This window comes from Oryctolagus cuniculus, chromosome 5 (assembly GCF_964237555.1).
Source record: "Oryctolagus cuniculus chromosome 5, mOryCun1.1, whole genome shotgun sequence".
NCBI lineage: Eukaryota > Metazoa > Chordata > Mammalia > Lagomorpha > Leporidae > Oryctolagus > Oryctolagus cuniculus.
This window is the reverse complement of record NC_091436.1, coordinates 82,997,762-83,019,774: the sequence shown is the minus strand read 5'-3', so window position 1 is coordinate 83,019,774 and position 22,013 is coordinate 82,997,762. Positions and strand designations below refer to the sequence as shown.

The following is a 22,013-nucleotide window of genomic DNA, read 5'->3' as shown; positions in this document are numbered from 1 at the left end:
GATTATCCTACTGCACCACAGTGCTGCTCCATCTATTTGAAAGGCAGAGTTAGAGCTGGAGAGACAAATCTTCCATCACTAGTTCACTCTCCAAATGGCCATAACAACCAGGGTTGAGCTAGGCCAAAGCCTGGAGCCAAGAACTTCATCCAGGTCTTCTACATGGGTGGCAGGTGCCCAAGCACAGGGGTTCAGGCACCAAGTTACAGAGAGAGGTCTTCCATCCTCTGGTTCACTCCCCAAATGGCTGCAATGGTCACAGCTGGGCCAATTTCAAGCCAGGAGTTCTTCAGGGTCTCCAACATGGGTACAGGGGTCTAAGCACTTGGACCATCTTCCACTGCTTTCCCAGGCCTATTAGCAGGGAGCTGAATCAGAAGTGGAACAGCTGGGACTTAAACTGGTGCCCATATGGGATGTTGGCGCTGCAGGCCAGGGCTTTAACCTGTGCCACAGCGTCAGCCCCACCAAACAGTTTTCTAAAGTGCTTAAACCATTTGTCTCCCCAACTCAAGGTGTGTAGGAGTTCTCATTATTCCTGATCCATGCCATGTTTTCTGTTTTCAGCCTTTTGAAATGTTGATCCTTCTGGGCAGGGGGTAGTGGTTTCTTTTTCTATTTCCTTGATGACTTTGAGGCTGAACATTTTCACAGCTTACTGGCTTTCTGTGGAGCCTCTTCCATAAAGCCACCTGCTCAAACCTCTGGGCCTTCTTCATTCACACTGAAGACATTCTTCATGTATTCTGGACTGGAGCACTTAGCCTGGGGTGTGACCTATGCATCCCTCGCTCTGATTGTCCTTTCACTTGAGTGATTTGAAGCAAGCTGCATGTCAGTGTTTATGAGAGCTGGTCTCTGTCCAGTGTGTCCTCATCTCTGGGGTGGGTAGCCCTTTGCACAGTCTCCAGCTACGTCTGCAGTGTTTACTTACTCATGCCTTCCCACCTTTGCCTTCTCCGAACTCTGAGCAGCTACTTGTGCGTCAATGGATCCCACAAGGGAAAATGTGACCCCAAACATTTGGCTCACCTCCTTGCACTGACCTGGTCTTCATACATATTCTTGGATATCCTTGGCACCTTGGTAGTGTTCATGTCTTCAAACAGATTTTTTAATGTTTCACTTAATGCTAAGAACCTGTGCATTCTGTTCTATAGAATATAGAATTATGTGAACAAAGTAAGCTAAGGCTCTTGAGAGGAGGAGCTTCTCCTGGATTACCTGGAAGGTCCCTAAATGCAATCCCATGTATTCTTACAAGATAGAGACTTAGAAAAGAGAAGCCTGAGGCAGAGAGAAGAGTGATGTAGCCAACCAGCCATGGGCCACCTGCAGCCACCAGAAGCTGGAAGAGGCTGGGAATGACTTCCCCTGGAACTTTTTAAACAGATTTTATTTGAGAGGTAGAGTTACAGATAGAAGGAGAGACAGAGAGAGAGGTCTTCCATCTGCTGGTTCACTCCCCAGATGGCCGCAATGGCTGGAACTGGGCCGATCCAAAGCCAGGACCCTGGAGCTTCTTCTGGGTCTTCCATGTGGTGCAGGGGCTCAAGCACTTGGGCCATCGTCCACTGCTTTCCCAGGCCATAGCAGAGAGCTGGATCAGAAGAGGAACAGCTGGGACTTAAACTGGTGCCCATATGGGATGTCAGTGCTGCAGGCATAAGTTTAGCCCACTACGCCATGGCACCAGCCCCACTCCTAGAACTTCTGGAGGGAGTGCAGCCCTGCCAACTCTTTGACTTCAGACTTTGTCAGGCCTCTAGAAACTGTGAGTGTGATGATTAGTTTTGATTGTCAAGTTGACTGACACCCGTGAGGTGCCTGGGTATCTGGTTGGACATTATTCCTGGGTATGTCTGTGAGGGTGTGTTTGGAAGGGATTCGCTTTTGAACAGGTGGACTGAGCAGTACAGATAACTCACCCCAGTGTGGGTGAGTGAATGCCAATACGCTGGGGGCCTGGGTAGAACTGAGAATTCTCTCTCTGCCTGACTGCTTGAGATGACACATCTGTTTTCTCCTTTCCTTGGCCTGGGACTTACACCACTAATGATCCTGGTTCTTGGGACTTTGGACTTGGATGCAATCATAGCACTCGTCTTTCCTGGCCTGCAGCTCACAGACAGCAGCTTGTGGGACTTCACAGCTTCATAATTCCGTGGGCCAATTGCTTGTATAAGTAGTATAGTGGGATGGGAGTAGCCACTGTGACACCATCTTGGATCCCAGGACCCTCTCGTCAGTCATTGCCTCTGAAACAAAGGCTTGACTTTTTTGGACATTTAACATCTGTAAGCAAAGCTAGCAGTTCTTTCAGTAGTTCTCAATCCTCTGTCATGATATCAGGTGCCATTCCAGGAATCAAAGATACAATAAAAACCGACATGGCTGTTGCTTTTGTGGTGTCTACTGGGAGACAAGACAACCTGCTAATCATAAAATAAGTATCTTTTTGTAAACTGAGATAAGTGATCTGAAGGAATGGAGCATGAGTCCATGAGAACAGGGGACAAGAGAGCTGGACCTGAGCTGCAGGGAGTCAGGAAGGCATGGTGAACTGCCGTCTGATGAATGGGTAGGCATTGGCATCGAGATATCTGGTGCATGAGTAGGGGCTGAGTGCCTCAAGCAGGCACGTGAGCTCACTCAAAATTATGTGATAACAAAAGAGGATAACACCTAGGAGAGACTGATAGAAGGCCAGATGTGACCAATTCTTTGAAAGTTAAGAGTTTTATTGAAATTGATGCTGAGAAGCAAGTTCGATGCAGCACCTTTGAAATCAAGTCAGGGGCATTTGATCCTGATCCTAGTGCAATGGAAGTCGATATTAGTTTGTGAGGGCTGCCATTCCAAATACTGTAGACTAGATGACTTAAACAGTAGAAATGTAGTATTCGCCGTTCCAGAGGCTGAAAGTCCGAGATCCAGGTGTCAGCAGGGCTCGTTTCCTCCGAGGATTCTGTCCTTAGCCTGCAGATGGCCATCGTCTCACTGGGTGCTCGTGTGGCCTTGTCCTGTGTGCACCCTCATCTCTACAGTGTTTTCGCATAAGGGCACAGTCATACTGGGCTCTACCTTTAGGACCCCGTTTAACCTTAATTATCTTTCTAAAGGCCCCATCTCCAAGTATTTGCTAATACCCTAAGGTTATAGAATCTGAGATCTAAGGCTTCCACATAGGAATCTTGGGAGTGGACACGTTTTAGTCTATAACGGAAGCTCTTGAAGATTTCTCAGCAGGGGAGTTACTGAGTTTAACTGAAGCGTTGCAGATTTTATTCTGGTTATGCTGTACAGAAAAGATCAGAAGGAGCCAAAATAGATTTAAGAAAGTTAGTTTGGAATCTGCTGCAAAATCCAGGAAGATGATTGTTTTGGTTTCTAATGTAGTCATAGAGATGGATGGGAGAGATTTCGGGAGCAAAATCAACAGGATGCAGTAATGGACTGAAACGTTCAATAGTGGGAGCGGGGAAAAGGGAGCTATCAAGGTTGACTCCAAGCCTTTAGATTTGCATAGTTGTAACAAGCAACACTGGAAGAGACTAGTCAGAGAAAGGCGAGTTTGAGCTTCAATCTGGGTCAGAGTGGGGTGCTTTTGAGATATCCACATGGAAATGATGACTAAGTGGTTGGATATAGGGATCAGGGGTATGGAGGAGAGATTTGGAATAGGATATGAACTTGAGTATCTTGGTCCTCCAGATGTACTAGTACACTACCTTGTATATTTTAATTTTTTTAAAGATTTATTTATTTGAAAGAGTTATAGAGAGGCAGTGAGAGAGAGAGGGAGAGAGGTCTTCGATCCACTGGTTCACTCCTCAAATGGCCACAACGACCAAAGCTGGCCTGATCTGAAGCCAGGAGCTTCTTCCAGGTCTCCCACACAGGGGCCCAAGTATTTGGGCCATCTTCTGCTTTCCCAGGCCACAGCAGAGAGCTGGATCAGAAGAGGAGCAGCCAGAACTTGAACCAGCGCCCATATGGGATGACAACATAGCAGATGGTGGCTTTACTGGCTATGCCACAGTGCCGGTCCCTATTTTAAATTCTTGATAAGTGTATTTTCAAAAACAGAGTGGAGGATTAAAGTGTTTCTTTACCATGAGTTGGAGCAGTGTCTAGGGATAGTGCATAATTATCTAATTAGAAAAGCCGTTGAAGAAGAAAATGGTAGAATGCATCTCCAGCCAAACAGAAACGATTTTTGGATCATGTGATATTTTGAGTGTGTCTGTGTATGGGGGTGATTGACTTTCCTAATAAGGAAAGAGGTCAAAAAATGACCTCAAGCGAGGAGAGTGAAAGGAACTCTGGTGTCTCTCCCTTTTCCTGAAGGCAGCGCACAGCCCTCCGTGGTCTGCTCTGTTGCAAGGTGCACTGCTCCAGCAGACAGTAGCCTTCACAGATGCATACGTGGGGGGTGCCATATAAGCCTGGCTGCAGATCTGTCAACATGACAGCAAATAGCAGAGGCTGGAAAGGCATCTTAGCGATTACCCCAGCTAAGCCACAGCGGCTAAGGATAGGGCCCTGCCTCTCATCGAAATGGTCTTCTGTCAACAGTGCGTTTCCCCATTTCCTGGGTCATGAATGGCTTTTGCTGAACCGGGTAGGACTTGGCATCCAGATGGCCACATGAGATGCCTTCCCTTGGACATCGAATCCTAGGCGACTGGGTAGAAGGGATGAGTGCTCCCAGCCCTTCTGGGTTCAGGAAAACAAGGATGTGCATGTTTTCACAAAGACAGATGTTATATTAGCCCTAGTTATGGTGGTAGTTGTGTTTGCTATTTGTTTTATCTTAGCACAAAAGAATATGCAGGGGCCGGCACTGTGGAGTAAAGCTGCTGCCTGCAGTGCTGGCATCCCATATGGACGCCAGTTCAAGTCCTAGCTGCTCCACTTCTGATCCTGCTCCCTGCTAATGTGCCTGGGAAATCAGCAGAGGATGGCCCAAGTGCTTGGGGCCCTGCAATCATGTCGGTGTCCCGAAAGAAGCTCCTGGCCCAGCCGTTTGGGGAGTGAATCAACAGATGGAAGATTCTCTCTCTCTCTCTCTCTAACTCTACCTTTCAAATAAATTAATATTTTCCAGCACTGTCTTTTTTTTTTTTTTTACATTGTTAAGGAATAACGAGAGATAACATGTGAGAAATAGAGATTTTATTTAATGTTGCCCTGGTATTCAGAAATTCTTTTTTTCTATTTTAGAGGGAGAAGGAGGGAGGGAGAGTGGGGAAGAGAGAAGAAAAGGGAGAGGGAGAGATACAAAGAGCTCTTATCCCCTGCTTTAATCCCCATGTACCTGCAGTAGCCAGATTGGGCCACGCCACGGCTGAGCACCAAGAACTCTGTACAGGTCATCCTCATGGGCTGCAGGGACCAAGCTACTTGCACGTCTCCTACTGCCTCCCAGTGTCTACATTATCAGGAGGCCGGTGGGAGCCGTGGCTGGGAATTGAGCCCAGTACTCTGATGTGGGAAGTGGGCATCCAACCAGTCTCTTAACTGCTAGATCAAGCACTCATCCCCAGGACTTCATTTTATCTTAATAAATCTTGATACATTTCTGTACTTAAATAAGTATAGAAACTCAAACTGTGCCAACTCGAGGTGGCAGTGGTCCCTGCCCTCATGGAGCTCAGTGCATCCCAGGTGACAGAGTGAACAAGTGTCCATAGGTCTAGTCGGAGTCCTGACAGAACCCTGCGAGGTGCCGATGGATTTACCTAGTTTCACAGGAAGTGACACCTAGGCTCACGTTTCACAGATGAGTGAGGATTAAACAGAGCAAGAAGGGGAGTTGCAGATGGAAGAAGCAGCATCCAACAAGGAAGGCTGGTGTGGAGGGGCCCGCTGGCTTCCAACCATGTTAAAAATTGTGAGGGTTTTTTAAATTTGAAAAGGAGAGAGAAGGAGGTAGAGAGAGAACTCCCATCCCCCTGGTGTACTCCTCAAATGTTTGCAGTGGCTGGGACTGGACCAGGTCAAAGCCAGGAGCCAGGAACCCAATCTATATCTGCTCCATGGGTGGTAAAGACCCAATCACTTGAGCCATCACTCCTGCCTCCCAGGGTCTGCATCGGCAGGAACCTGGAGTCAGCAGCCAGAATCGCGCATTGAATCCAGGACTCAAGTAAAGGATGCAGGCATCTTAGCTGGCATTTTAACCACTAGGCTAAATGCCTGCCTCCAGATGTGTGTTTTTAAAAAGAGCACTCTGGAAGCAGAAGTTTGGCCTAGCAATTGAGACACTGGTGAAGACACATGCTTTCCATATTGGAGGGCCTGAGTTCAATACCGGGCTCTAATTCCTGGCTGCCACTTAGCGCTAAGGCAGACCTCAGAGGCAGGTAGTCTGCATTAGCTCAAGTGGTGGAATCCCTGACACAGATGTGAGAGAGCTGGGTTGAGTTTCTGGCTCCTGGCCAAATCCTGACCATGGTGGGCATTGGGGGAGTGACCAGCAGAAGACAGCACTTTCTCTCCCTCATTAGAAAAAAAGAAAAAGTTAAAAGAGCACTCTGGTCTCAGCCTGAAGACATATGGTTTGTAGACTGCAGTATGAATTCAGGAAAGCGGAGAGCTGAAGTTTTATTTAGGGACTAGTGTGGTGGCAGTGGCACTGGAGAGAATCGGATACATCAGATCTGTTTTCCTTTGTGAAAATAATTTTTTGCTCTGGTTACATAAGCAATATGTATATTTTTAGGACACACTTAAAATTTGATTTAAATATTTTTTGGGAAACAGGTCACCACACTGATACTCAGTTAACAAACATCTTTACAAATCCAGAGGTCTGTTTTTTTTTTTAACACATATAAGCCGTGAATACATAGGGAAGGGTTTCCAGCAGCTCAGGCTCCTTCCAGTGGGCTCTGACCGGGGCTTCTCAGCGTGGGGCAGGCTGGCGCTTCATTGGAGCCAGGTTCCTTTCTCTTGGGCTTCTTCTTTTTCTGATCTTTTTCCTTCACACGTTTCAGGAAGCCATCTCGGCTCTTAGAGTGCTTGACATGCTCTATATGCACATTGATTCCCCTGGCCAGACTCTTGCCCTTAACTGGTTTGTTTACAGCAATGCCAGCAGCATGCGGGGTAACACTGTGGACTCTTTCAGTTTCGGCATGGTCACATTGATGGGGCATTCCTTTTCGAACAGTACCCCTTCCCTTGATGCCTACAATGTCAACTTCCTTGTAAATGCGCATGTGTGTGGCCAAAGGAAAAACTCCATGTTTCCTAGAAGGCCTAGAGGACAGGTATGAGGTGCCTCTCCTTTTTCCCTTTGTGTTCGTCATCTTGGCAAATTACTGGAAGGTGGCAGTTCCGGCTGAAAGAAGCAATATTTATTTTTATTACAGAAAATCTTGAGACAACGTGTGAGCTCATAAAAGAAAGTCAGCTAGCAATTGTGTCAGGGATGCGTGTTGAATATTATGATGTAAATTCTTCCACTCTCTCAACTGTGCACTTACAGTACATTTTCATTTTTAAAAATAAAATTTGTCTAAGGATAATTTTAAAAGCTCATGGAAAAATGAAACTAAAAGATAATTTGGTATGAAATGTTTTTAATCTGTGCATACTTTTTTTTGCAATAGGCATTTTCAATGCACTTTTTGAAGACTTCCTCATATGCTCTTAAAGCTGTATTTACTTGGCCGGCGCCGCGGCTCAATAGGCTAATCCTCCGCCTAGCGGCGCCGGCACACCGGGTTCTAGTCCCGGTCGGGGCGCCGGATTCTGTCCCGGTTGCCCCTCTTCCAGGCCAGCCCTCTGCTGTGGCCAGGGAGTGCAGTGGAGGATGGCCCAGGTGCTTGGGCCCTGCACCCCATGGGAGACCAGGAAAAGCACCTGGCTCCTGGCTCCTGCCATCGGATCAGCGCGGTGCGCCGGCCGCAGCGCGCCAGCCGCGGCAGCCATTGGAGGGTGAACCAACGGCAAAGGAAGACCTTTCTCTCTGTCTCTCTCTCTCACTGTCCACTCTGTCAAAAAAAAAAAAAAAAAGCTGTATTTACTTATTTGAAAGTCAGAGTGACAAAGAGAGATCTTCCATCTGCTGGTTCACTTCCCCAATGGCTGCGACAGCCAGCGTTATAGAGCCAGGCTGAAACCAGAAGCCAGAAACTCCAGCCTGTCTCTCACATAGATAGCAGGGTTCCAAGCACTTGGACCATCATCTGCTGCTTTCTCAGACACATTAGCAGGGAACTGGATCGGAAGTGGAACAGCTGGGACTCCAACTGGCCTGCCCATTTGGGATGCCCACTGCCTCTCGCTGGCCCAGATCCCTCATTTATGAGCCATTGCATGTACTGTTTTATAACTTTGAGTAATATCCTTTTGATCCTCCAATACAAAGTGTTTGGCCTGTGCTGACAATTGAACTGCTTTGGTGTTGATTTGGGCATTTCCCCAGGAGGAATCCCCTACCAGTGCCTGTAGCCAAACCTCAGGCCTGTGTTCAGGGTCTGCTCATCATGGTCCCATGGTGGATGAGGCCTGTCCACCATGAATTCTCTAGGTAATTTCTGACCTGAAAGAATGTCTGTAGGATGTGTTGGCATCTAAGCCATGGACACTAGGCCCCTCGGAGGTCCCTTGTAGAAGTCCAGACCCTTGCTTTCCAACACGCATCCCTGGTGGCTTTTAGAGGCTGTTGCTAGGGCCTTTAAGTTGCTCGTGGAGCTTAGTCACACCTGGGTGTCTTAGCATGAACTGTCAGCTGGCTTCCTGCAGAGAGAGCTAAAACAGGAATGCTCCCGCAAGACAGGAGATTAAGAAATGAAATAGGATTAGGGATGTCATCTGACAACAGCGCAGTGACCCTTCTCTAGGGACCAGAAAGCAAGCGATATCCTTCTAGGCCCATTTTGGTTTGTCTCTTAGGCTTTGTAAAATCCAGGGAGGGGATTCCAGTTTCTTGCTCAGGAAGTTTTTTCTAGGGCCAACTGGAACACACTGTTCACTCTGTTCTTTTATTCTCCATTAATAAATCTGCAAAAGGGTTCATGGCTGCCAAAGTATATTGATTTTTGTAGACCTCAGAAAAGGCTAATTGGGGAACCATAGTCCTGTCAGTTGTCAGCTTTGCATTAAAGATCTATGCCTTCCTTTTTCTTTATTTTTTAAAGAGTTTTGAGAGGTAGAGTTGCAGTCAGAGGGAGAGATACAGAGAGAAAGGTCTTCCATCTGCTGATGCGCTCCCTAAATGGCCACAATAGCCAGAGCCGGGCCAATCCAAAGCCAGGAGCCTGGAGTTCTTCATGCAGGTGCAGAGGCCCAAACACTTGTTCCGTTGCTTTCCCAGGCCTTAAGCAGAGAGCTGGAATGGAAGAGGAGCAGCTGGGACACAAACTGGCGTCCATATGGGATGCCAGTGCCGCAGGCGGAGGCTTAGCCTACTGTGCCACAGCGTCAGCCCTTTCCTCTTTCTTCTTGAAGGCAGTTGGCTTCTTTGCATTGGTAAGCAGCTGCTCCAGAGAGCCCAGGATGGCACCTGGCAAGTAAAAAGAGAACCGGCCTTCAAGACTGTGATGCAAAAACCTCAAGAGATGTTTCCAGAAGGTACTTTCTGTTGTTGGCCCAGCTTGTGGTGGGGGCACCTTCAGGTTCTCTGGGGTGGGGACAGTACTACATCACAAAAAGTGACAAAACTGGTGGGTTTGCATTGGAGTACAGCGGGTTATCCAACACCTGTGATGCTAGCCTTCTGCATGAGCTTTGGTTCAGGTCCCAGCTGCTTTGCATATGATCCAGCTCCCTGCTAGTGGCCTGGGAAAGCAGTGGAAGGTGGCTCAAGTGCTTGTTCCCTGCCACTCACACGGGAGGCCCAGATGTAATTCCAAGTTCCTGGCTTTGGCCTGGCCCAGCCCCAACTGTTGCAGATTTAGGGAGTAAACCAGCAGATGGAAGATTCATTTACTCATTCATTCATTCTCTCTCTCTCTCTCTCTCTCCTTTCCAAATAAATAAGTCTTAAAAACAAAATTATACTAAAAAACCCAAAGCACCACAAAGACAAATCAAGTAAGACATATTTTATAAACATAAACAAGTAATAAAACCAAGCTTGGGACTTTTTCTAAGCAGAGCTCTGATGTGCTGACCTCCACCCACAAGGGGACAACTCGGTGTGTGTCTACCATCTCCAGACCTCATTCTTGTCCGGCTCAGAGAGAGCATTGGTTGCCTTCCAGATCTGGAATTGCCCGCTTTTTACCAGTATCACCTCTGTTCGTACCACCCCCACCAGGTGCCATAGCAATGCTCTGCAAGGCTTGCTGCCGCAGGATCTGTAGCTCGGCCAGGCCACCAGCCTCCTGCTTCTGCTCATTTGCCTTCGTGGCTGGAGCATTGTTTCACTGATTCATTCAACAAATGCTTAGGACACTGCCTTGTGGTAAGGTGGGTAGGGGGGAGCATGCAGAAATGAATCCGCTGAAGTTGCTACCATCAAGAAGTTGACGGCAGGAATGAATCTGGGCTGAGTTGGGAATCTAATGTCAGAACAATCCGAATCCTCAATCCTCTACTTCTTTGAATTCCATTTTCACAGACTTCCTAAAGTGTTTGCATACAGTTGTTTAAGGGTAAGAAGAGCACGGCCGGCGCCGCGGCTCACTAGGCTAATCCTCCGCCTAGCGGCACCGGCACACCGGGTTCTAGTCCCGGTTGGGGCGCCGGATTCTGTCCCGGTTGCCCCTCTTCCAGGCCAGCCCTCTGCTGTGGCCAGGGAGTGCAGTGGAGGATGGCCCAGGTGCTTGGGCCCTGCACCCCATGGGAGACCAGGAAAAGCACCTGGCTCCTGGCTCCTGCCATCGGATCAGCGCGGTGCGCCGGCCGCGGCGGCCATTGGAGGGTGAACCAACGGCAAAGGAAGACCTTTCTCTCTGTCTCTCTCTCTCACTGTCCACTCTGCCTGTCAAAAAAAAAAAAAAAAAAAAAAGGTAAGAAGGGCCTCAGTATCCCTGCAGAATCTGTGCACTGTGAACAGGCAGCCTCCCACTACGTGCCCTCTCCAGCTGGAGCCAGGCCGCTATTTCTCCAGGGCTATGTAAATGTAAAGGGCAAGGCCGAAAGGAGACGATGGGAGGCTCAAACTCTACCTTTTCGGTTCATGGGTGTTCAGCTGTCTTGGCTCTCCAGATGTCAGCAGAGGGGAAAGTTGGATGGCGCAGATCATCCAAGGCACTCAAACTGTGGCAGCCAGAACATGCATACACACTCACACACACACACACACACACACTCACACACACACACACACTCACACCTGCACCTCCAAAGCAGTCCAGCCGCTCGGGGCAGCAAAAGGATACCACCAGAAGTATTGAAAGTGCACAAAACAGCAGTGTGGAGATGCTGGTTTCCCAGTGAGAGATGAGGCAGGAGGAAGCGCAGCCGTCTGCCAGCTAGGAACTCCAAGGGCAGGGGTGCAAGTCTCTGGGAGGGAGGGAGGGCCTGGGCAGTGGAGCAGAAGGTGCCCCTGAGGGGACGAAAGCTGGGCTGAAGGTGTTCTCCTTCCTGCTGAGGGTCATGGGCACCTCCTGCCGTGGAGGGTCCCCTTGCCCAGGGTGAAGATCCTGGACGAGCTGACGTCACCTTTGATGCAGCTGCAGCTGAGCTCATCTCCTTACGGAAGCATGATTGGGAGCCAAGTGGACTGCATCAACAACCATTATCATTTCGAAAGTTGTTTGCACCAAATGAAACTTAACTTTCCCTTCCATTTCTTTTCCACAAACTATCGGGAGTATCCTTGTATTAGGGCTCTCCGGAGAAGCAGAATCCGTAGGAGATTGGTACATAAATACATATACACATGTTTACATGTATACATACATATATGCAAACACACATATATGTATACACATTTACATGCATGTACATATATACTACATGTGTGTATGTGAAGTACAAGGCAGTGGCTCCCCCGGCTATGGAGCCTGCTAAATCCCAGGATCTGATATGAGTGGGCTGGAGATGCAGGAAAACCAGTTCCGTATGTGAAGGCCAGAGAGCCGAGGGTGGGGCCTCCTGCAAGCCACAGGGCTATTGATAGGAGAGAAAGGATTCCCAACTCAGCAGTCTGGCCGAGACTTCATCCTGCCTCCGCCTCACTGTTCTGTTCAGGCCCTCAATGGAGCTCCCGATGCCCACACATTGAGAAGGGCCATCTGCCTTACTCAGTCCAAGTGCTCATCTCCCCTGGAAGCATGCCCGGTGTTGTGGTTTGCATTGGATGTGGCTCCTGGGGTCATGCAGGACTCTCTACCCTGAAGCTGTGAGTCAATGGTTCTAGGAGGGTGCCACTCACTCCATCAAGGTGTTTACGAGATGGCCACGAGAAGGCCCTGAGGTCCTTCTGTCACTGTGGGGTGTGCCCACAGAAGGGAGTTCTCTTTTGAGAATTGGTGGAAAAGCCCAAGCTGGGCCCCAGCTGCTCTCTGTTTGCTGTGATCCTTCCTGTCCACCACTGTCCTCTACCCTCACCAGGGACCAAGCAAATAGGGCCCTTGCCCAAACCTGGACTTGACCCTCCAAAGCTGTGAGCTGAATCAACCTCTTTCCTTTGTAAGTAGTTTGTGTCTGGTATTTCATTGCAGTAATGAAAAGCGAGCACATCCGAAAATAGTGCATAACCAGATATCTGATATCTGAGCATCACTTAGCCTAGGTGAGTTGACACATAAAATTAACCATCACAGGTATCTTCCTATCAATCAGGAAAGTGGGAATAAATGACTGTTTTGGAATCCTCTCTTTTAAAAATATTTTATTTATTCTGTTTGAAAGGTAGACAGATTTACTCTTCAAAATGCCTTCAATGACCAGGCCTGGGCCAGAAAGAAGCTGAGAACTGGGAAATCAATCTGGACTGCCTACGTGGGTGGCAGACACCCAACTACTTCGGCTGTCACTGCTGCCCCCATGGTATGAATTAGCCAGCATCTGGAATCAGCAGTGGAGCTGGGAATTGAAACCAGCACTTGGGGGCTGGTGCTGTGGTACAGCAGGTTAAAGCCTTGGCCTGCAGCGCTGGCATCCCATATGGACACCGGTTCAAGTCCTGGCTGTTCCACTTCAATCCAGCTCCCTGCTAATGTGCCTGGGAAAGCAGCGGGGGATGGCCCAAGTGCTTGGGTCCCTGCACCTTCTTTGATCATTGAGGCCATTTGGGGGAGTGAACCAAAGGATGGAAGACTTCTCTGTCTGTCTCTCTCTACATCTCTCTGTAACTGTCTTTCAAATAAATAAATTTAAAAACAGATGTGAAACCAGCACTTGGATATGGGATGCGAGTGCCCAAGTGGTGTCCACCTAATGGAATTCTGTTTCGTCTGACCTGACTCTGGTGACTTTGCACAAGGAAAGACACTCTGAGAGGCAGCAGGAGTTAAGAAGTCTTGTTGATGCTCAGAGACCGTCAGCAGTTTTCATGTTGTGCAGTGCCAAGACAGCATCAGGCTGGCCACTCACAGCACCCCAACTTGGAGACTGGTCAAGGCTAACAGGAAGGGCTGTAGTTGGAGGAATAAAGAATGTGGTGCACTCAGCCAGGCGGGCTTGCCTTGGAGACGTTCTTAGAGAGATGGGTAACCCGACTCTGTCTTCTCGTGATGGGAGGAGAGGCTCCAGTGCCGCCACCCTGAGTCTCCCAGCTCTGCTACTGCCTCCTCCCTCCAGTCTTCTGTACAGTCATCATTGTCATCTTGTAAAGATTTATTTATTTGAAAGGTAGAGGCAGAGAGAAAGAGGTCTTCCATCTGCTAGTTCCCTCCCCAAATGGCCACAATGGCTGGAGCTGCACCGTTCCAAAGCCAGGAGCCAGGAGCTTCTTCCAGGTCTCCCACCTGGGTGCAGGGGCCCAAGGACTTGGACCATCTCCTGCTGCTTTCCCAGGCCATAGCAGAGAGCTGGATGGGAAGTGGAGCTGCTGGGTCTTGAACCGGCTCCCATATGGGATGCTGGCACTGCAGGCAGCAGCTTTACCTGCTACGCCACAGCGCTGGCCCCTTCTGTACAGTCTAATGCACACCAGCAGACCCTTTGGAAATCACACAGGTCATCTCAACTTGAGCACTTGAATGGCAGGAGTTGAGAGGGCTTGGGTTTGTGTGCGCTGCACACAGACATGAAATGCAGTTGCTGGGGGTCCACAGGGGGCAGCATCGTGCTCAGTTTGCCTTGGAGCTGTCAGAGAAGGATTCTCACTAAGTCGCCGTTGCTGCACGCCTGGGAGAGCATGTGTCTATGGGAGCAGCGGGTGGCTCCACGTGCCTGTGAGCACACGTCCGCCTCCTCGTGGGCGGGAAGGTGCGCTCCTCTCTGGGAATCCAGCCAAAGCGCCCATCTGTTCTTTCTCTTGGCTCCTGTTTTCACAGTTATCTCACTGTTAGGTGAGGAAATGAGATAGCAGAATCAATAGGATGGAAGATACAGGCAAATAAATATGTTCAGTTGGAAGAACCAGTGAATCCATTTTAGTAGCAAGTACTTTCCTTGAAGGCAAGTTACAGAATGCTTTATCTCCCTTTTTAAGAGAAAAGGCATTAGTATCGCTCCTTTGTAGCTTTTTATTATTTATTTTAAAGTCAGTTACAGACAGAGAGAGGAGCCTTCCATCCGCTGGTTCACCCCCCAATTGGTCACAATGGCCGGGGCTGCGCCGAACCGAAGCCAGGAGCCTCCTCTGGGTCTCCCATGTGGGTGCAGGGGCCCAAGGACTTGGGCCATCTTCCACTGCTTTCCCAGGCCATAGCAGAGAGCTGGATCAGAAGTGGAGCAGCAGGGCCTCGAACCGGCAGCCACATAAAAAGCCGGCACTTCAGGTCAGTGCGTTAACCTGCTGCGCCACAGCACACCGGCCCCTTTGTAGCTCCTTTGATACTTCACAGAGACTCCTATTCCCATTTCTCCCCATCCTTACCTGCTCCAAGTCTCTTGTGTCTGCTTGTGCTGCAGCAGCAGCCCACGTCCAAATCCCCTGGCCCCACTGTTGCCCCGCCCCTCCAGTCTTCACACTGCCCTTAGCAGAAACTATGGGAATCACAGATCTGGGCTGGCGCTGCAGCATGGGCTAAGCCTCCACCTGCAGTGCCTGGCTGCTCCACTTCCCATCCAGCTCCCTGCTAAGGGTTGAGAAAGCATGGGGCTGGTGGTGCGGCGCAGCGGGTTGACACCCTGGCCTGAAGCGCTGGCGTCCCATATGGGAGCCGGTTGTAGTCCCGGCTGCTCCTCTTCCAATCCAGCTCTCTGCTATGGCCTGGGAAAGCAGTAGAAGATGGCCCAAGTGCTTGAGCCCCTGCACGGGAGACCCGGAAGAAGCTCCTGGCTCCTGGCTTCAGATCGGCGCAGCTCCAGCCGTTGCGGCCATCTGAGGAGTGAACCAGCGGATGGAAGACCTCTCTCTCTCTCTCTCTCTCTGCCTCTCATCTCTCTGTGTAACTCTGACTTTCAGATAAATAAATCTTTTTAAAAAAAGAAAAGAAAGTAGTGGAGGATGGCCCAAGTGTTTGGGTCCCTGTACCCTCTTGGCTCTTGGCTCCTGGCTTCGGCCTGGCCATTGCAGCCATTTGGGGAGTGAGCCAGTAGATGAAACATCATTCGCTCTTTTTCCTCCTCTCTCTATTTGCGCCTTTCAAATAAATAAATCTTAAAACACACACACACACACACACACACACACACACACAGATCTGGTCATGGGACATCCTCTGAAATCCCCTGCCAGGGCTTACCGTTGCCCCATGCCCCTTCATTGACCTCACATTCTGGGAGTTCCTTACTGAGATCACTTGACCTTGGGATGGCCCCATCTACATCACCCTCCTGCATTAGGGCTCCCCCAAGAGAAGGGATCATTAAGAGGAAATGGTGGCCAGCGCTGTGGCACATCAGGTTAACACCCTGGCCTGCAGTGCAGGCATCCCCTATGGGCGCCGGTTCGAGACCCGGCTGCTCCACTTCCAATCCAGCTCTCTTCTATGGCCTGGGAAAGCAGTGGAAGATGGCTCAAGTCCTTGGGCCCTTGCACCTGCATGGGAGACCTGGAAAAAGTTCTTGGCTTTGGATCGGCACAGCTCCCACTGTTGGAGCCAACTGGGGGTTGAACCAGCGGATGGAAGACCTCTCTTTCTCTCTCTGTCTGTCTGTCTGTCTGTCTCTCTGCCTCTCCTCTCTGTGTAACTCTTTCAAATAAATCTTTACCAAAAAAAAAAAAAAAGGAAATGGCTCGTGAGATTATGGCAACTGCAAAGTCTAAAATCTGTAGGGTAGGCTGGCACACTGGCAGTCCTGCAGAGTCAGCAGGCGGGGGTCTCGGGAGAGCCTGGGCCACAGTGCAGTCAAAGCCGTGTGCTGTAGAGACAGGAAGAACCAGGCTTACAGATGCAATCTTACCACCATCGTCTACTGTCAAATTCTCCCTTGCCTGGGGCATGCCAGTCTTTTTGTTCCACTCAGGCCTTCAACTGATGGGACCAGGTCCACCCATAACAGAGAAGGCAACCTGCTTCACTCAGTCTACTGATCTGAATGCTAACTTCATCCAAAGCCCTCCGAATGACGTGTGAGCACGGATCTGGGCACCCCGTGGCTCAGCCATGGGACACCTAATGGACTTAAGCACTCTGCCTTGGCCTTGGGCACCTGTACGGGACCTCTTCCAGCCTTGCTAACATGCCATGCTGAGTCAACGTTGAGCCTTCAGCTCTCTGCTTATTCCATCTGGAACGCATTTTCCTCTGCACCATTCTTATTCGCTCATCACATATTAGCCCAAATTCCCCTTCCTTCTCTGCCTGCCCGGACAAGGCTCGCTCCCTTAGGTATGTATCCCCAGAGCACACCCAACTTTCCTTTAATAACATACATCACACTTGCAACTCCTTGCTTGTTGTTGGCCTAACCCCCTAGAAGTGAGCACGGGGGGCTGCTCTGTTTTGTTGTTCTATGCCTTGCATTCACCAGCTGCTTAAAGATTCAGGGAATGAGTGAATGAGTGAATGAATGAATGAAGAGCTTACACTGTATTGAAATCTCCCAAGGTACCAGGTTGTAGACATACATTGGCACAACCCTGTGGAGTAAATATTATTATCTGCACGTCTATTGATTGACACCCAACCAGCAAGGTCAGGGACTTGCCCAAGGTCATGTTACTAGGCATATGGAAGCCAGGCTTCAAGTAAAATAATGAATAGAAGTGTAGCATTTTCAGCACCTACAAGGGGTCAGGTGTTGTTCTAGTCATTGGACACCTCTCAGCATGCTCAAGAGTTAGTAGTCCTTACATGCCCCACGCTGTTCCTTGTCCCCTGATACCACCTCCGTGGTCCATGTACCTCCCGAACCTGGGAAACAACTCACGGGGGGCTCCCTTTTCACTCTGTGGTCTTCTCTGGTCCATCTTTAGCTCCCTTTTCCTATGGCCTAGCAAATGGGGCAAGTTGGTGAGCCTGCTGGCTAAGCAGATGTGTAATTGAGCCTGAATGGTGCTCAGGTCCTTAGCAAAGGTACTCCCGGCCTGCAAGCACCCCCTTGTCTCCAGCCACCACAAATGAGTAAGTGAGTGAGTGTGTGTGTGTGAGAGAGAGAGAGAGAAAGAGAGAGAAATGCTTCTCTCAACCATCACGGTGTTCTCCAGAAAGCGCCCTCACTCTCCTTCTCCATAGATTGACTGGCACAGGAGGGAGCCTGCCTCTCTGAATTGGCTTCCCAGTAACCTGGGGCAAAGGGGTGTCAGATAGTACATGGTGCCAATAGGTAATTAAATTAGACTTTCTGGAATCCAGTAAATTTGTGTTTGTTTTGGGGATGCGTGAATGCCCAAGCTGGCTTGCAAACACACCTGCACGCCAGGAGTATTGGGATATTGCTAGCTCAGTGCCTATTGCATCAAGTTGCAAATGGATGTCCTGGAAGAATTAATTTCCGGGATGATGGGGCAGGTCTTAGTATTTTCCTATGCCAAGTCACAATATTAACAATGCAGCTAAATGGGGCTCTATTATAAAGAAGTTTAATTTTTGAAGACAATTAAGACAATTTCATGGTTGACTTGAGGCATTTGTCTCTAACTACCAAACTGATACCTTGTTGCCATTCTATAACCAATTCTTGCTGACAGAAGGGTTGTGGGAAGTACAAGCTCTCAATTGATTCATGATCCCAGGAGGTGTGAAGCCTCTGATTGCCCTGTGGTTGCCTTTGCTCACGAAGAAAAAAGACGACCTGTTGTAGGGAGAAATTCTTAGCTGAAACTGAAAAGTGGCGTGGGAAGAATAAGCCCGTGTAGTATCTCCTAGGAGTGGCAGGAATGAAGGTGCCTGGCTTGCTCTTGTCCAACAAGTCTGTAGAGTGGTTTTCAGCTTCTACTTCTGCATTCTCAAGTAGACTTCTCATATCCAACCCATTCACTCACCAGCTTTTTTTTTTTTTTTTTTTTGACAGGCAGAGTGGACAGTGAGAGAGAGAGAGACAGAGAAAGGTCTTCCTTTTCCGTTGGTTCACCCTCCAATGGCCGCCATGGCTGGCACGCTGGGGCCAGTGCACTGCGCTGATCCGAAGGCAGGAGCCAGGTGCCTCTCCTGGTCTCCCATGGGGTGCAGGGCCCAAGTACTTGGGCCATCCTCCACTGCTCTCCCTGGCCACAGCAGAGAGCTGGACTGGAAGAGGGGCAACCGGGACAGAACCCGGCGCCCCGACCGGGACTAGAACCCGGTGTGCCAGCGCTGCAAGGCGGAGGATTAGCCTAGTAAGCCGCAGCGCCAGCACTCACCAGCTATTTTAAGTGCTGCTGCCCACAAACTGTTCCAGCAGCCGGGATACGGCCGGGAAAGTGGACAAGACTCCTGCTCTCTTGGAGCTCTCACGGTAATGGGGTGAGGGGAAGCAAACAGTTTACAAGCCATAAGATTAAGGAGAAAGTTCAAATGGCATTGACTGCTGTGTAGAAAGTAAAACTCAGTCATACGCTGGCATGTGGAGTTGGGGGATACGGCCCATCCATTCAGACCTGCCAACAGCACCATAGGCCTAGGGAGTTAGTGCCCTAAAAAGGTTCCCCATTCCTGGCTTTGTGAGCTGGGGCTGCATCCTTGGAATCCCTTGCAGGAACCTGGTAACCATTAGCAGGACTCTATTTGGACTCCCAGCTCAGCTAAGTAGAGCACATAGCTTCTTTAGGGAAAAGAGAAGGCATTCAAAGTCTTAAACAAGAGTGGAGTTCCCCAATTGCTGCCTTAATCAAGTTCATTAAAACAGAATGCATATTTAAAACTTCCTGATGATTAACTTGACTATAATGTAAGTAATAGTACCTGAATTCTCCCACGAAGTCCACAGGCACTCTGAGTCAGGAGATGGGGAGAAGTGTGCCCCGGATGTAAACCTGTAGCTCTCAGAAGTTGGTTGTAGATGGTAAGTCCCAAATGCCTGCAGTGAAAAATGGGGCATGATTTTGAAGACTTAGGGGAGAAAAATGCTTAGTTTGAAAATCTCTGCTGCTATGAAGTGTTTGCATGTTTCCCCAGCCACTGTATTTTGACAGCTGAGACAATAAGAGTTAAATACAAAAATCCAAGAATATAAGTATGAATACATCTGTATGTGCACACACATGGAAAAAGTGCAAAAACAGTCTGTGCTTTTGGTTTCATGGAAACTAAAATACGGACTGTGGTGTGCATATGGTTGTTTGAGTGAACCTATCACCCTGGCCGTAAAAGAGGAGACAACAGAAAACACCACCGCCACCCTTGCTAGCCAGCAGTGACCAGGAATCCAAGGCCTTGCTCCACACAGGGTGTGTCAAGCAGACAGAAGTCAAAATGCAGGTCACTTAAAAACAAACAAAGAGCTTGGCCCGCAGTTGGCCTAATGTGGGAAGTTGATTTGCAGCATCATATAACAGTTCAGAGTATTTGCCCTGGGGTGGATGCCTGGATCCACATCCTGACCGTACAACTTAGCTGTGCAATCCCAGGCAGGTGGTCCAGTCTCTGTTTCTTTTCCTCACCTGTGACCTGGGAGTAACTCAGCAAACTCCCTGGGCTGTCAAGAGGATGAGCTGAAGCCCTAACCTCAGTGATGGCCCGTGCTGAGAAGCTCGGTGAGTGTAAGCCCACTTACCTTATCCGTCCTCCTCCTCCCTGGGCGTCACCTGGCTTCCAGGTGGGGCTTCCCTTTGACTATAAAGTAGCATGGGCGCTGCCTCACAGTGATGGAGGCACTGTTGCGAGGAAGTGCGTGCTGCTGGGATCGCCGGAAGCTGCCTGGCGGTTGGGCTCAGAGAGGGGCGCTGTGCCCTTGGGGAGCATGTGTGATGTCTTCCGTGAGGCCATCCTCACAAGGCCTTTGAAAGGTGCAGTTTCATAGGGTGGCCACGCACTCGGGAAGATGTTTCTCTGTAAACCATGTCTGGTGTGGACACGGGTGCCTTCAGACGCTAGGAGCCAGTGGTTCTCTTCAGCGAAATCCAAGTTCAGTTCAGATGCTCGGTGAATCCAGGAGTGACTGAACAGAATGGAGAAGTGCCTGGGATCAGATGTTGGGCTGCCCGGGAGCTCAGCCTGCTCTGAGGGGCCGGCTGGACCACCACAACCTGGTGTCTTTGTCAAGCAGCGTACCTCTGGGTTAGCTGACTAAGACAGAAGGTGACACAAACACCCAGGTGACTCCGATGTGAGAGAACGTGGTCTCGGACAGCCGACTTTGTTGGGCTTCAAACCTGAAGTAGTGCCTTCAGGGGAATAAATGCTGGGACCAGGGACTGACGGGGGAGAAACCAGCTTTGGGGGAAGCAACAGCCATCCAGGAAGAGGCAGTGAGAGGCAGGGGCCGGGCGAACCGGGGTCATGGGTTTTCAGGTAGAACTGGCCGGGGGTGAGCCAAAGCTCCGTCAGCTGACGCTCAGAGGCTGCTTCTGAGCATGGCTTGAATCGTGGGCGCCTTACTGGGTCTCCTGGAGTGGTGATTTCCAATGGGAGGGTGATCTTTGAAGAGTGGATATTGTAAGGGGGAGGTGAGTGTAGGATCTCAAACGGCATGTTCTAGTAATGAAATCTCAACACGATCTTCTGGACTGATTGGAATACCCACAAAATACTAAAAGGGACCTAGATTTTAAAAGATTGAGAATTATCCCAAAACAAGCCCAATCATTGAGTCTGCCATGAATCTACCACTGCACTAACCATTATCCACAGCCTGAATAATTTGTACATCCTATTTCTTACCATTTTCTTAAAAGTCTCTAGATTGATAATAGAATTTCAGCCATTCTTAGAGGGTTTTGTCACTGGCTATTTTCTCACTTGCTTAAAACTTTTGTCATACAAAATTTCAAGCACATACAAAAGTAATAAGAATAGTATAAAAGAACTATCTTTAGTTTTATTTTGTTTTCTTTGTCTTCATACTATTGCTCAATTCCTCTACTTAGAGTAGGGCTAACTATGTGATCACTAAGCAAACTGATAATAAATCATTGTAAAAATTAAGAATGGGGGTGCCGGCACTGTGGCATAGTAGGTTAAGCATCTGCCTGTGGCACCAGCATTCCATATGGGCACTGGTTGGCACCCCAGCTGCTCCTCTTCCAGTCCAGCTCTCTGCTGTGGCCCGGGAGTGCAGTGGAGGATGGCCCAAGTGCTTGGGCCCTGCACCCATGTGGGAGACCTGGAGGAAGCACCTGCCTCCTGGATTTGCATTGGCCCAGCTCCAGCAGTCATCTGGGGAGTGAACCAGTGGGTAGAAACCTTTCTCTCTGTCTCTCCCTCTCATTGTCTGTAACTTTACCTCTCAAGTAAATGAATAAATCTTAAAAAAAATTAAGAATCGGAATCCAAGGAGGATGAGGGGGCAGGGTTGGAATGTGGGCGGGAGGGAGGGGAAGCCCCACTTTGTTCCTAAATCTGTATATATGAAACAAATGAAGCTTGTATAACTTAAATAAAAATAAGTCAAAAAAAAAGGCCTCATGTAACCAA

At 49.2% G+C, this 22,013-nt stretch overlaps 1 protein-coding gene and 1 pseudogene across 1 annotated transcript in view; one reads left to right on the top strand and one right to left on the bottom strand.

The window, feature by feature from the left end:
* Positions 1 to 22,013, top strand: part of ANKRD6 (ankyrin repeat domain 6) — a 201,637-nt gene that overhangs the window by 74,403 nt on the left and 105,221 nt on the right. The gene's annotated exons all lie outside the window — the stretch shown is intronic.
* LOC100350498 (large ribosomal subunit protein eL21-like) lies at positions 6,830 to 7,316 on the bottom strand (annotated as a pseudogene).